The following is an 11639-nucleotide window of genomic DNA, read 5'->3' on the forward strand; positions in this document are numbered from 1 at the left end:
AACCCAGGGATCGAACCCGGGTCTCCCGCATTGGAGGCAGATGCTTTAACCTCTGAGCCACGAGGGAAGCATATATATGCACATATATATGTTTTTGAGAAGCACATATATATATTTTTTTCAGAAGCACACCTTGAAATATGAGTGTATTTATCAGGTCAGCAGAAAATGAGGACCAGGAGTACAGGAATTCACAGGTGACTATGAAGGCATGAAGTGAGACCCATCAAGCTGGGGACATGAGATTGCAGGGTTTTCCCCCTTCTCAGAATGATCTGGACACTGGGTCCTGGAGCAAGTGCCTGCATGCTGAGTCGTGTCTGACTCTTTGCAACCCATGGACTGTAGCTCGCCAGCCTCCTCTGTCCAATGGATTTCCCAGGCAAGAATACTGGAGGGGGTTGCCATTTCCTTCTAAAGGAATCTGTCTGACTCAAGGATCAAATCTGCTTCTCCTGCATTGGCAGGTGGGTTCCCAATAGGGACATTCAGACGGGTTAAATCCCTTTCCCTTTATTGCACTTCATTTTATGTGAAGTATCTCTTTCAGCTAGTCACTAAATGATGCTGACAGAGAGAAAGAGATTGCTCTTAAAGGAAACAAAGAGAAAGTAGGAGTCGTCATTCAACTCTAGCCCACCAAATTAGGAGCAGGGATCTCTAGAAGAAAACAGGGGCCTTCACTGATGGCTCAGCAATAAAGAATCTGCCCACAAAGCAAGAGACGTGGATTCAATCCCTGGGTCGGGAAGATACCCTGAAGAGGGAAATGGCAACCCACTCCAGTACTCTTGCCTGGAGAATTCCGTGGACAGAATGGCCTGGCCAGCCACAGTCCACCGTGTCGAAATGAGTTGGGCATGACTAAGTGACTAAACAATGAAAACAAGAAAATTCTACTTTAGAAAGACTAAAGATTTCTAAACCTCACATGTACCCCCTTTATATGCTGAGAGTATGGTTTGATAAGATTTAGGATACATTTGTATTTTAAACCATAACTAAAGAAGACGCAAAATATAATTTAAGGGAACAGCTCCTGAGAGATGGGGAAATAGAAAGTCTGCTACATGATAGCTGCAGGCACGGGGCAAAGAAGGGGTGAGTGAAGCAGAGAAGAGAAAGGGGTTCATGCTGCCTGAAACCTCCAATGAACCCACCTCCTCTGTTCTGCATTTAAGAGGAAAGGTGGCGGCAAGAATGGAAGCCCAGGTGGGTTGAGGGGACAGATCCAAGCAGAAGGGATGGCGTCCAGTGTAGCCATTGCTGCCTTGTTCTGTTTCCACTCATCAGAGAAGCTCCCAGATGCTCCCCCAGAAGGTACCCCAGGGATGAAAAGAGAGACTGAGAAGGGCCATTAGGGATGCAAGACAGAGCTCCCCCATTGAAATTCAAGGTCACTAATGTGCTGCCCCCTTTCCTCATGGCCCCTCAGGCTCAAGATTCCCATGATGCAGCCCTGTGGTCCACACAAGCCCACCCTGAGGCCCCCTCACCCTGACTCCGTCTTTTCAGCACAGACGTGGAAGGAAGCATCTGTGACACACAGACCCCAGAGTCCCCACGGAGCTGAGAGACGGCTTCAGGAGCCGCCCACGGCCCCTTAAGGCCTCAGTAGGGCCAACACTGAGGGCAGCTGCAGGTTAGTCCACAGCCCTGCCACATCCCCCACCAGAGGGACCCCTCATCCCAGGCAGCAGACACAACTTCTCTGTCCCGCCATGCCTGTCCTTCCTATTGAGACTTGGGAGAAAAGACAGTTGAACACATGCTTTTCTTCCTCTAAATAGGCTAATATTTACCCATCACTGATGCAAGAATCACTTCCTTGTCATCTGGTCCTCTCACTCTCAAGCCCCATGACTGTACCTGACCCCATCTCCTTCTATATCTGGACCTTTAACAGATTAATCATAAAAACTGATTATAAATATCAAAATCAAAATTTAAACTCAGTTGCTGAAGTAAGACCAGGATCTGCTCAGTCACTTGGAACTGATGCTCTACTCCCTCTGGGCCCAGAGTCATGATTCCTTACCCAGGTATGGACTCCACGCCATCACCAGAAACCATCAGACAGACACCTAGAACATGGGACATGCTTCCTGGGGTCCAGTATCCCTCCCACAGGATGACACAGGGATGTGTTTAGTGAACCAGGTACACATGGTCTCAATTTGGGATGGAGATCTCACAGGGAAGATGCTGTTAACAGCTCCAGACACTTTATAGAAAGAGGTAGGCTATAAGGAGTGGCAAACTCAGGGCTGGCAACTTGTCCCCACAGCACCCTCTACCCCACAGCTGGTGGTACAGGGTCAACATGGACCAACTCACCCTTGGATGAAGCTACATCTTTCTGACACATAAAGAAATCTCAGTAGCCAATCTCATCAAAGATTTGAAGGAGGAAAGTTTTAGGGAGGACATTAACCCAGCTGTGTCCACAATGAACATGAGAGAGTGCAGTACAGGGGTCAGGAAAACAGGCACGAGAGACAGACTGCCTGGTCTTGACTCACAGTTTAGCCACATGCCAAGTGTGGGCCTTGAACAGGGTTCTTACACTCTCTGATTAGTAAAAGGAGGGTTATGATCCTACCAAGATGACTGATTATGGTGAGGATTAAGTGAGTTGGCATTAGTATGTGATATTACAACACTAGTTAACAGTAGTGCATGTGCTAATGCTGATGTGCTCATTCGTGGCCAACACCTTGAGTACCCATGCCAGGTTCCTTTGTCCATGGAACTTTCCATACAATAGCAGTAGTACATAGTAGTAGTAGTAGTATGTACTACTGTTAACTTGCTTTCCTGATGGCTCAGATAATAAAGAATCTGCCTGCAATGCAGGAGATCTGAGTTCGATCCCTGGGTCAAGAAGATTCTCTGGAGAAGGAAATGACAACCCACTTCGGTATTCTTTCCAGGGAAATCCCATGGACAGAGAAGCCTGGAGGGGCCACAGTCCATGGAGGCACAATGAGTTGGTCACAGCTGAGCGACTAACACACACACCACACACACCACACACACACACATGTAGTAGTAGTAGAAAAGCAGTGTTAGGGGCATCTCCCACCATCTCATCCCAGGAATCCCAGGACTCTAGAACAGGAATTCAATTCTGTTACCTGGAGTCTTGACTGAGGCTGTCAGAACTCTCCCAGGAGCCACATGCTGTGATGGTCATTGGTGCCATTCAGAGTTGTGAGTCTTCCATACATCACCCCTTCTCTCTGTGCCCCATGTAACTGCTCAAGAACCTCGACCTTACCATTGGTGAGCTTTTGTGAATTAAGTTGTTTACTTAATCATTTTACTGTTATAAACTCGAATGTGCTTGGTAAAACATTTTGTGTCTAATTCACCTCCACATCCCCAGTGCTTGGCTAACTAAAAATTGTAATGATGTCTCTTGTATACCTGAATGAATAGAATGTCAGCCTGGTATTTTACACAAATCATTTCAATCAAAAAGAAATCTTTTCAGAAATAATTTAACTTGTTGTGAGGATGTAACAGCACAATGCAAGCTGCATCATTCATTTTGAATGATATTTCAATACTGTTAAATCGGTATGAGCTATATACGGTTCACTTCAACGCCTTTCTGCAATGAATGCAGTAAATTGCAATAACTAGAAACAACCTAGCCCCAGCACAAGAGCAGTGCTGAGAGAGCCAGCTCTAAACATGGCATAAACGCTGCAAATTTCTCTCTCTATCTGAAGATAAAGAAGACAAACCACCAGAACACTGACAGGTGAAGACCATGAAGCCTCCTGTTCTGTCTTAATCAGATACGGCCAAGGGGTCAGGATGTTTATTTATTTATCATCTGGCCATGTTTTCAATTCAAACCACGCACAACTGTAACAGGAAGAAATTTTGTTGTAAAAAAATTTAAACATCCTCCATGTTGAATTAGAAGTACAGAAGTAAAGAGCAGAAAGAATCTTGTTCTTTTACTTAGGACTAACTATTTGTCCTTATGGATTCTAAAGCAATACAACATATAGCATTACTATTCCCAAATCACCATGAGAAAATGGTGGTCAGAGGTTCAGTAATCTCTTTGCTAGGAAAGTTAATAATTAAACCTTGCTTGCTTGAGGAAAATTTCCTTAGGACCAATCAGACAGACTAAAATACAAAATATTTTTAAATTAATAAAGAGGTATACATGTTTCAATGCCATTCTCCCAAATCATTATGGGAGGGATGAGGGAGAGGGGTTCAGGATGGGGAACACGTGTATACCTGTGGGCAGATTCATGTTGATGTATGGCAAAACCAATACAAATATTGCTAAAGTAATTAACCTCCAATTAAAAGTAAATAAATCTATATTTTTAAAAAGAGGCAAAACAATACAATATTGTAAAGTAAAAAATAATAATAATAATATAATAAAATCTGAAAATAAAAAGAGGTATACAACTCTAAAGGAAAATTATTAACTGAGTTGTTACACCAAAGCGCATTGGAGACCTCTTTCACCATCTGCGTTCCTTGCATGGATGGGACCAAGGGTAGTAAAGACTCCTTTACCAAAGACCACTTCATCAGAAGAGCATGAGGGAAAGAGCAAGGTCATGAGCTGGCTGAGGTCCAGGCCATCACCTCTGTTCAGCCCTTTACAGTCTATAACCAGAAACATCGAACAAAGAGTGTGGCACTGAACTGGCCTCATTCATTCCTCCATAGTGCAGCATCAGATACCAGAGACAAGAGCAGATCAAAGCTGCTAAATCAAAGACAAGCAGATTCTAAGTGGAGAGCATGCTGACCAAGGGGCCTTCCCTGCTGCTGCTGGAAAGGAAGAAGCCCTCCCACCCCAGACACCATCTGTGGGAGGAGAGACAAGAAGATGCCTCCTGAAATAGAGGAAAACCAGCCTCAGCAGGGAGCTTGAACTAGAAATGACAAGACAGTTATTACCATGAACCTGAGCTAAGTTGAGGGATAAATTTTAAACGGGAGAGTCTGTGTTAACTTTATGGAACTTTCAGGCCACACACACATCCCTTGCTAGTGCACAAGATGAAATCAGTGATAAAAATAGAGAATATACATTTACGTATATTTTGATTCTAGAGGACACATTTTTAAGCCCATTACAGAAAGAAAATTCATAAATCTTCTCTTCTTTTTAAAAGCACAGAATTGTCACATCTCTGGACTCTTTCTAATTCCTCCAGCATCAAAATTACTGCTGTGTTTATTTAATCTGTAAAACCTTGCTCACTGTCTCTAAAGTGGGGGCTTCTTGACAGGAAGTATTGTGTCTTCCTCTTCAATATCTCTTTAAAGTCAAGTAAAGACACATAGAGAGAGCTTAACAAGTAGTGGATAAATAAAGAAATGAATGCATAAACAAATGCTGAAAATCACCCTGCAGTTAGTGATGCTGAGTGGGGAGGGTGCTGGCGTCAGGGGAGACACGAATCTGACTACTCCCACTCAGCACACACAGAAGTCGGAGTAAAGGAGTCCAAAGACACACCAGACGAAGGAACCAGATACAGAAGGTCTTCATATCCCATTCTGGGACGGTCTAATGACATTTACTTTCTGCACAAAATTGTACCTCAGAAACTTCACCAAGGCAAGGAAAAAAAAAAACCTGACAGCATTGCTACCAAGGATGTGGCATCAATAGTAATATCATCAAATAGCTGTTTTTCTATCTCCCAGTGACTCATTCTGGCCAATGAAACTGTGAGTGTTGCCACCTGTGTCACTTCTGAGCAGAGGCATGGAAACCCCGTGTGCAACTCTCTAGTTTCTCTCTTTCCTGCCCCAGAAGCTGCATGTTCCACATGGTACACGTGTGAGCCTATGGAGCCTCACTGCCCACAGCACGTTTGCAGGTTGGTGATGAATGTGTGTGTATGCACGTGTGTGTTCCTTCTGAGACTTGGGAGTCCGTTGTTCCAGCCTCAGATCAGAGCCTATTCTGAAGACTTGAAAGGAAGACACAGTCTGTCCCATGAAGCAGGTACTTTCCTGGATCTCCTCTTCCTTCTGTGTCTTCACCCCAAGCTGCTCCCTCAGGTCTCACCTTGATTCCTCTTTGGGGCTTGGTTGATTCCTAGCCACCATGACTGACTGACCAACAACTAGATCTAAACTTCTGTTTAAGAGCGTTCACAGCTGGCACAGCTCCTCTTCCCTTTACACCAGTCTGTGCTGACAGTTGTGCTTCCATTTCCCCATTTTGGTCTCTGAGCATCTTGACCTTCATCCTGAAACAGCTCTCCTTTGCTCTGAGTTAGTCAGTTCATCATCTTTGATCTTATTTTTACATTCCACCAATCCTGTACTAGTGAAAAAGTAGCATGTACTTTCCAAACCTCTTCTGTTTCTTCTTGATTTCCGGAACAAATCTGATTCTTGCATTTAGTTCTCCATGTAGTTAATTAAATTCTTCACCTTTGGGTAAGAAATAATTTTGCTGAATGTTTTTCTTTTCCCTCAACTGAAGAAGATGGCACATTCAAAACCTATCTCCTTGTGACCATGTAACCAAAAGGTATATGTGAGGGGTCCAGCTGCTAACCACTCAAAAGCCAGTATAAAGGCCAGGTTGGTGGAAAGGAAAGTTCGTTTTATTTCAGATGCCAGCAACTGGCGGGGAGGGTGGTGGACATTGTACAAGGGCCGACTCCGCCCACCCAATGACAAGAAGAGGGTGAAAGCGTCTATAGACAGAGCTGGGGTCGGGGGAGGTTATGCAGAAAGAGCACAGTCATCTCTAACAGGCACCTTCTAATTGGTCATCAGTGGTCTGATTGGCATCATCTTGGTTGTTTTCAGTTCAGTTCAGTTGCTCAGTCGAGTCCGACCCTTTGCGACCCATGGGCTGCAGCACACCAGGCTTTCCTGTCCATCACCAGCTCCCAGAGCTTGCTCATATTCATGTCCATTGAGTCGGTGATACCATCCAAAACACCCATGGGTTGTTTTAGGTACAGTTAGTCTTTTGCTCCCATTTCTTTCCGGTCAGTTCTCAGAACTGCGGGTGCTCAAGTCCTGGGTACCGTGTGGTCATCATGTAGTCACTGCTCCACCTGGTGTTCTGTATCTATAAGAAGCTCCCAGGACATGGCTCAGAATATCATCCATAACCCTTGAGAAAGAACTAAAGGTCCTTACTGTGCTTAGTGACTACATTATTATTATTTAGTCTCCTCTAAATGTTTTCCTTTGTTTCCACGTTTCTCGCTTCTCCAATTAAACGTATTCTTTGACTAAAGTTTTCCACAGGCAAAAGGCAGGCAGAAGACACGGTGAGGGGCAAGGATCATAGAGTCCTCTCTGTTTTAACCACAGCTCTAGGGACCCCTTGGGACTTGGAAGGGACTGGAGCAAGGAGAGGCTCTGAAGAACACACTTCATTAACTTCATGATTAACCCACCTTTGCTCAGAGCTGATGTAATTACCAACTGCAGAGCTATTGAGCTCTTGTGGGTGGTGATTGTTAAACCACTGAGACCTAAGGTTAGTGCCTCTGGGGTGGCACTCAGAGTTCAAAGCCTGAGTGATTGCTCAGACTCAAAGTCTATGAACTGAGGCTTTGTCGCATGTGGAGCTTTGGTGCAGCTGAGTCCTGCCCGCAGACCAGCCTAAGAACACTGGAAACACAGCAAAATGTCTTCCTCCTTTAACATCAAAGACTCTGTGAACAGATCTCTTTTCCTTGTCATCGAATGCTTCCCAATCTGGGCATGCTAACCAAGGAGCCTGCAGTCTGCAGGCATTGTCTGAGGCCTTGCCAGGGCCCAGGATTGGAGAGAGGCCTGTGCCTGTGTATAAGCTCTGTATCTCCCCTCTCTATAACTTAACAGATGCTCAGCTAATATTTATTGAATGGCTGAGTGGCACTGTACTAAATGTTGAAGAGAAATCGTCTTAAATATGAAGAAATGTTTCTGAGAACATCATTTAGCTAATATTTTTGTTTTAAAGGCATAGTTCAGTTCAGTTCAGTTCGGTCGCTCAGTCATGTCCGACTCTGCGACCCCATGAATCACGGCACGCCGGGCCTCCCTATCCATTACGATCTCCCGGAATTCACTCAGACTCACGTCCATCGAGTCCGTGATGTCATCCAGCCATCTCATCCTCGGTCATCCCCTTCTGCCCCCAATCCCTCCCAGCATCAGAGTCTTTTCCAATGAGTCAACTCTTTGCATGAGGTGGCCAAAGTACTGGAGCTTCAGCTTGTTTCTTGCAATTAGTAAGGCAAGATTTGATTTTCAAAAACAAGCAGCTTACCACCAACAAATATGTCACAACAAACATTGCAAATCTCTATCTCTAAGGATACACAAGACAAACCACAAAGTACCTACATGTGGCTTCTTAATAAGTCTTAGTCAAACACAGCTAAGGAGACAGGATATTCATATGGTTTATCATTGGCAGTTTTTCATTAAAACCACACAGCAATATCACAGGAAGAAAATTTGCGATTAAAAAAGTACAGCTGCACCATCGATATGACATAAGGAAGGAGATGACGTCCCAAAAGATTTCTTTGCCTTAAAATAACAGACAGCGTAATTAGTCTTTTACATTTTGAAGGAGAGTCCTCTTGGTCTGATCTTGAAAGATGATGTGGAGACCAGGACAACTCAACTGTTCTGCACAACAGTTAGAACTGTGAACTGATAATTTTGGATAATGTTGCTCTTTGAGTCCCTTCTTGTTACTTTCTGTGAGTCTACTGTAGGCTTTTACATTTTTGTTGCCACATGGCTCACATAAAACATCTTAGAGGGGCAACAGTATATACTACACTGATAACAAGTTAATTCCAATGACATGCAAAAGCTCTACCTTTTTATCCTCTTCTACGCATTTTGTTTTTGATGTCAATTTACCTCTCTATATATTGTATATCCACTAACCAAATATTTTTCTCTATAGCTATTTTAATACTTTCTTTAGACTAAAGTTAACTGGTTAGCACACTACCATATTTCAGCGTTAGAGTATGCTGAATTGGATTCAGTATTTACATTTACAGGTCTGTTGCATATTTCTACTTCTTTCATATACAAATTAGCATCCTTCATTTAGTTTGAAGAATTCCCCTCGGCAATCTTGTAAGACAAGCCTAATGTTGGGGAATTTCCTCAACTGTTATTTCCCTCAACAGGATATTCATAATTTGACTTTATATCGGGAAAGTCTTTATATCATCTTCATTTATGAAAAACAACCTTCCTGAGAAAATTATTCTTGGTTGGTAGGTTTGTTTGTTTGTTTTTCATAAGATTGAATATATCATCCCTTTCTCTCCTGGACTGTCAGGTTTCGACTAAGAAGTCCACAGATATTTTTAAGGGAATTTCTCTTTCGTGAGCATTTACTTTTCTCTTGCTGCTTATAGAATTCTCTCTTTTTCTTGATTACAAGTAATGTGTCTTGGGGATGATCATTTTGAATGAACTCTGAGGAGTGACCTATTAGCTACATGAACTTGGATGTCTAAATCTCATCAGATTTGGGACTTTTCTGGTATTATTTCTTGAAGTGCAATCTCTGACCCTTTCTCCCTCTCTTCTCCTTCCTGGACTCCAGTAATGTGCAGGTTGTTTCTGTGAATGTTGCCCCATAGTTCACACAGGTTCTTCCACACTTGGTCATTCCTCTTTTCCTTTGGCCCCTGGCTGGGTAATCTCAATGGTCCTGCCTTCTGAGTTACAGGGTCTTCTGCTGTTGTTGATGCTCTAGGCAGCATTTCTCATTTTGTTGCATGTCATTCACTGTAGCCTTAAGCAACTGATTCCACCAGTCCATCCTAAAGGAAGTCAGTCCTGAATATTCATTGGAAGGACTGATGCTGAAGCTGAAACTCCAATATTTTGACAACCTGATGCGAAAAACTGACTCATTAGGAAAGACCCTGATGCTGGGAAAGATTGAGGGCAGGAGGAGAAGGGGACGACCAGAGATGAAATGGTTGGATGATGGCATCACCGACTCAATGGACATGAGTTTGGGCAAGATCTAGGTGCTGGTGATGGACAGGGAAGCCTGGCGTGCTGCAGTCCATGGGGTCGCAAAGAGTTGGACACGACTGAACCACTGAACTGAACTGAATCTTAAGCAACTGAATTTCTGTTTGGTTCATTTTTCTGTTTTGTTCCTTCTGTTATTCTCTTTGTCTCACTGCAAAGCTTGAGGGATCTCAGTTTCCTGAGTGGGATTGAATCCAGACCACAGCAGCAAATGCATCGAATCCTAACCACGAAACCATCAGCAAACTCCCTGTTTACTTCCTTTTTTATTATTTCTATCTTTGTTAAAAAAAATCTGAATTTATTCTGTGAAGTAACACCCTAGCTCAACAATTACTGAGCCTGAGCTCTAGGACCCGCAAATCACAAATAGGAGGCGATGCTGCAATCCCTGAAGCCTGGGTGCCTAGAACCTGTTCACAATAAGAGAAGCCCTCGCATAGAGAAACCTGCTGCCCACAAAGATTAGTGCCTGCTTGCTGCATTTAGAGAAAGCCCATGTGCAGCAACAAAGACTCAGTGCAACCAAAAATTAAAAACAATAATAATGATGATGATAAATTTTTCATCTTGTTTTCTTCATATAGTGTCTTCCTGAATGTAATTGTTTATCTGTGTTTTCTTGGAGTTCACTGAGCTTCTTGTATGTGTGCCTTATTTCATCATATGTCATCTATTTCATCACTTCCCAAGTGAACAGCCATGTGAGCTGCCCTGGAAGAAGCCCTGGGCATCTCCCCATCCCCAAGCACAGCCTAGAACTATGAAGAGTGCAAGCGTGAGTGGAGGGTGGAGCCCTAGAAACCACCCAGAGTCATCAACCAAGAAACTGGGTGGGTCCAGCTCAGAACCAGGCCAGCACTCTCAGGTTTTATATTAGTTCAGCAGCTTCCCCACATGTCCACAGTGGAATTGGCCAGGGGGTGGGGGGTGCAGGGGGTAGTGTTGTGTAAGCGTAATCTTTACTTTGCCACGTCTTCATGACACCTCTCTCTACCCTGAGGAGTCACAGCAGGATCACAAATACATTTTCAATAGTAACCAGATTCAAGCAATCTTGAAACAATCTTGAAACATCTGAAAAAAAGATGTTTTCAAAGAAGCCCCGTGGTCTGAAATTCTTCCTCTAAGAGATCAGTCATGTCAGATGCCTCCATCCATATCTCTGAAACATAAATAGCCAAATGTTCCTGATCTTTCTATCTACATCCATTCTTCTGGATCCCCTCTGCCTAGGTCTCCACTTCCTTGCTCTCTTGTCCCACCTGAATACAGGGTGTGGGTGAGCACCAATTTGCCTTCCATCGACTTGAAGATGTATATGAACTGATATAATTCACTTAGAAGGAGAGATCCTTGGAGAGACAAGAAATAGCAGCATCCTGAAAAATTAGTGGGAAGAGATGGAGAAGAAAGAATGGATTTATAAGGATTGGATAATCAAATAGACATGGGAGACGAGCAAAGAAGTGTCTGTAGCCACTAAAGGAACAAATGAGAGATGAAAGGGAAGAGGTAGTTATATACAGTTAGATTTTTAATTGGCCTGTGAATATTGAGGCAGGATAAGGAAAGCTGTATCCATTCTCTCCCACCAGCCA

Source organism: Capra hircus, chromosome 5 (assembly GCF_001704415.2).
Source record: "Capra hircus breed San Clemente chromosome 5, ASM170441v1, whole genome shotgun sequence".
In the NCBI taxonomy this organism is placed as follows: domain Eukaryota; kingdom Metazoa; phylum Chordata; class Mammalia; order Artiodactyla; family Bovidae; genus Capra; species Capra hircus.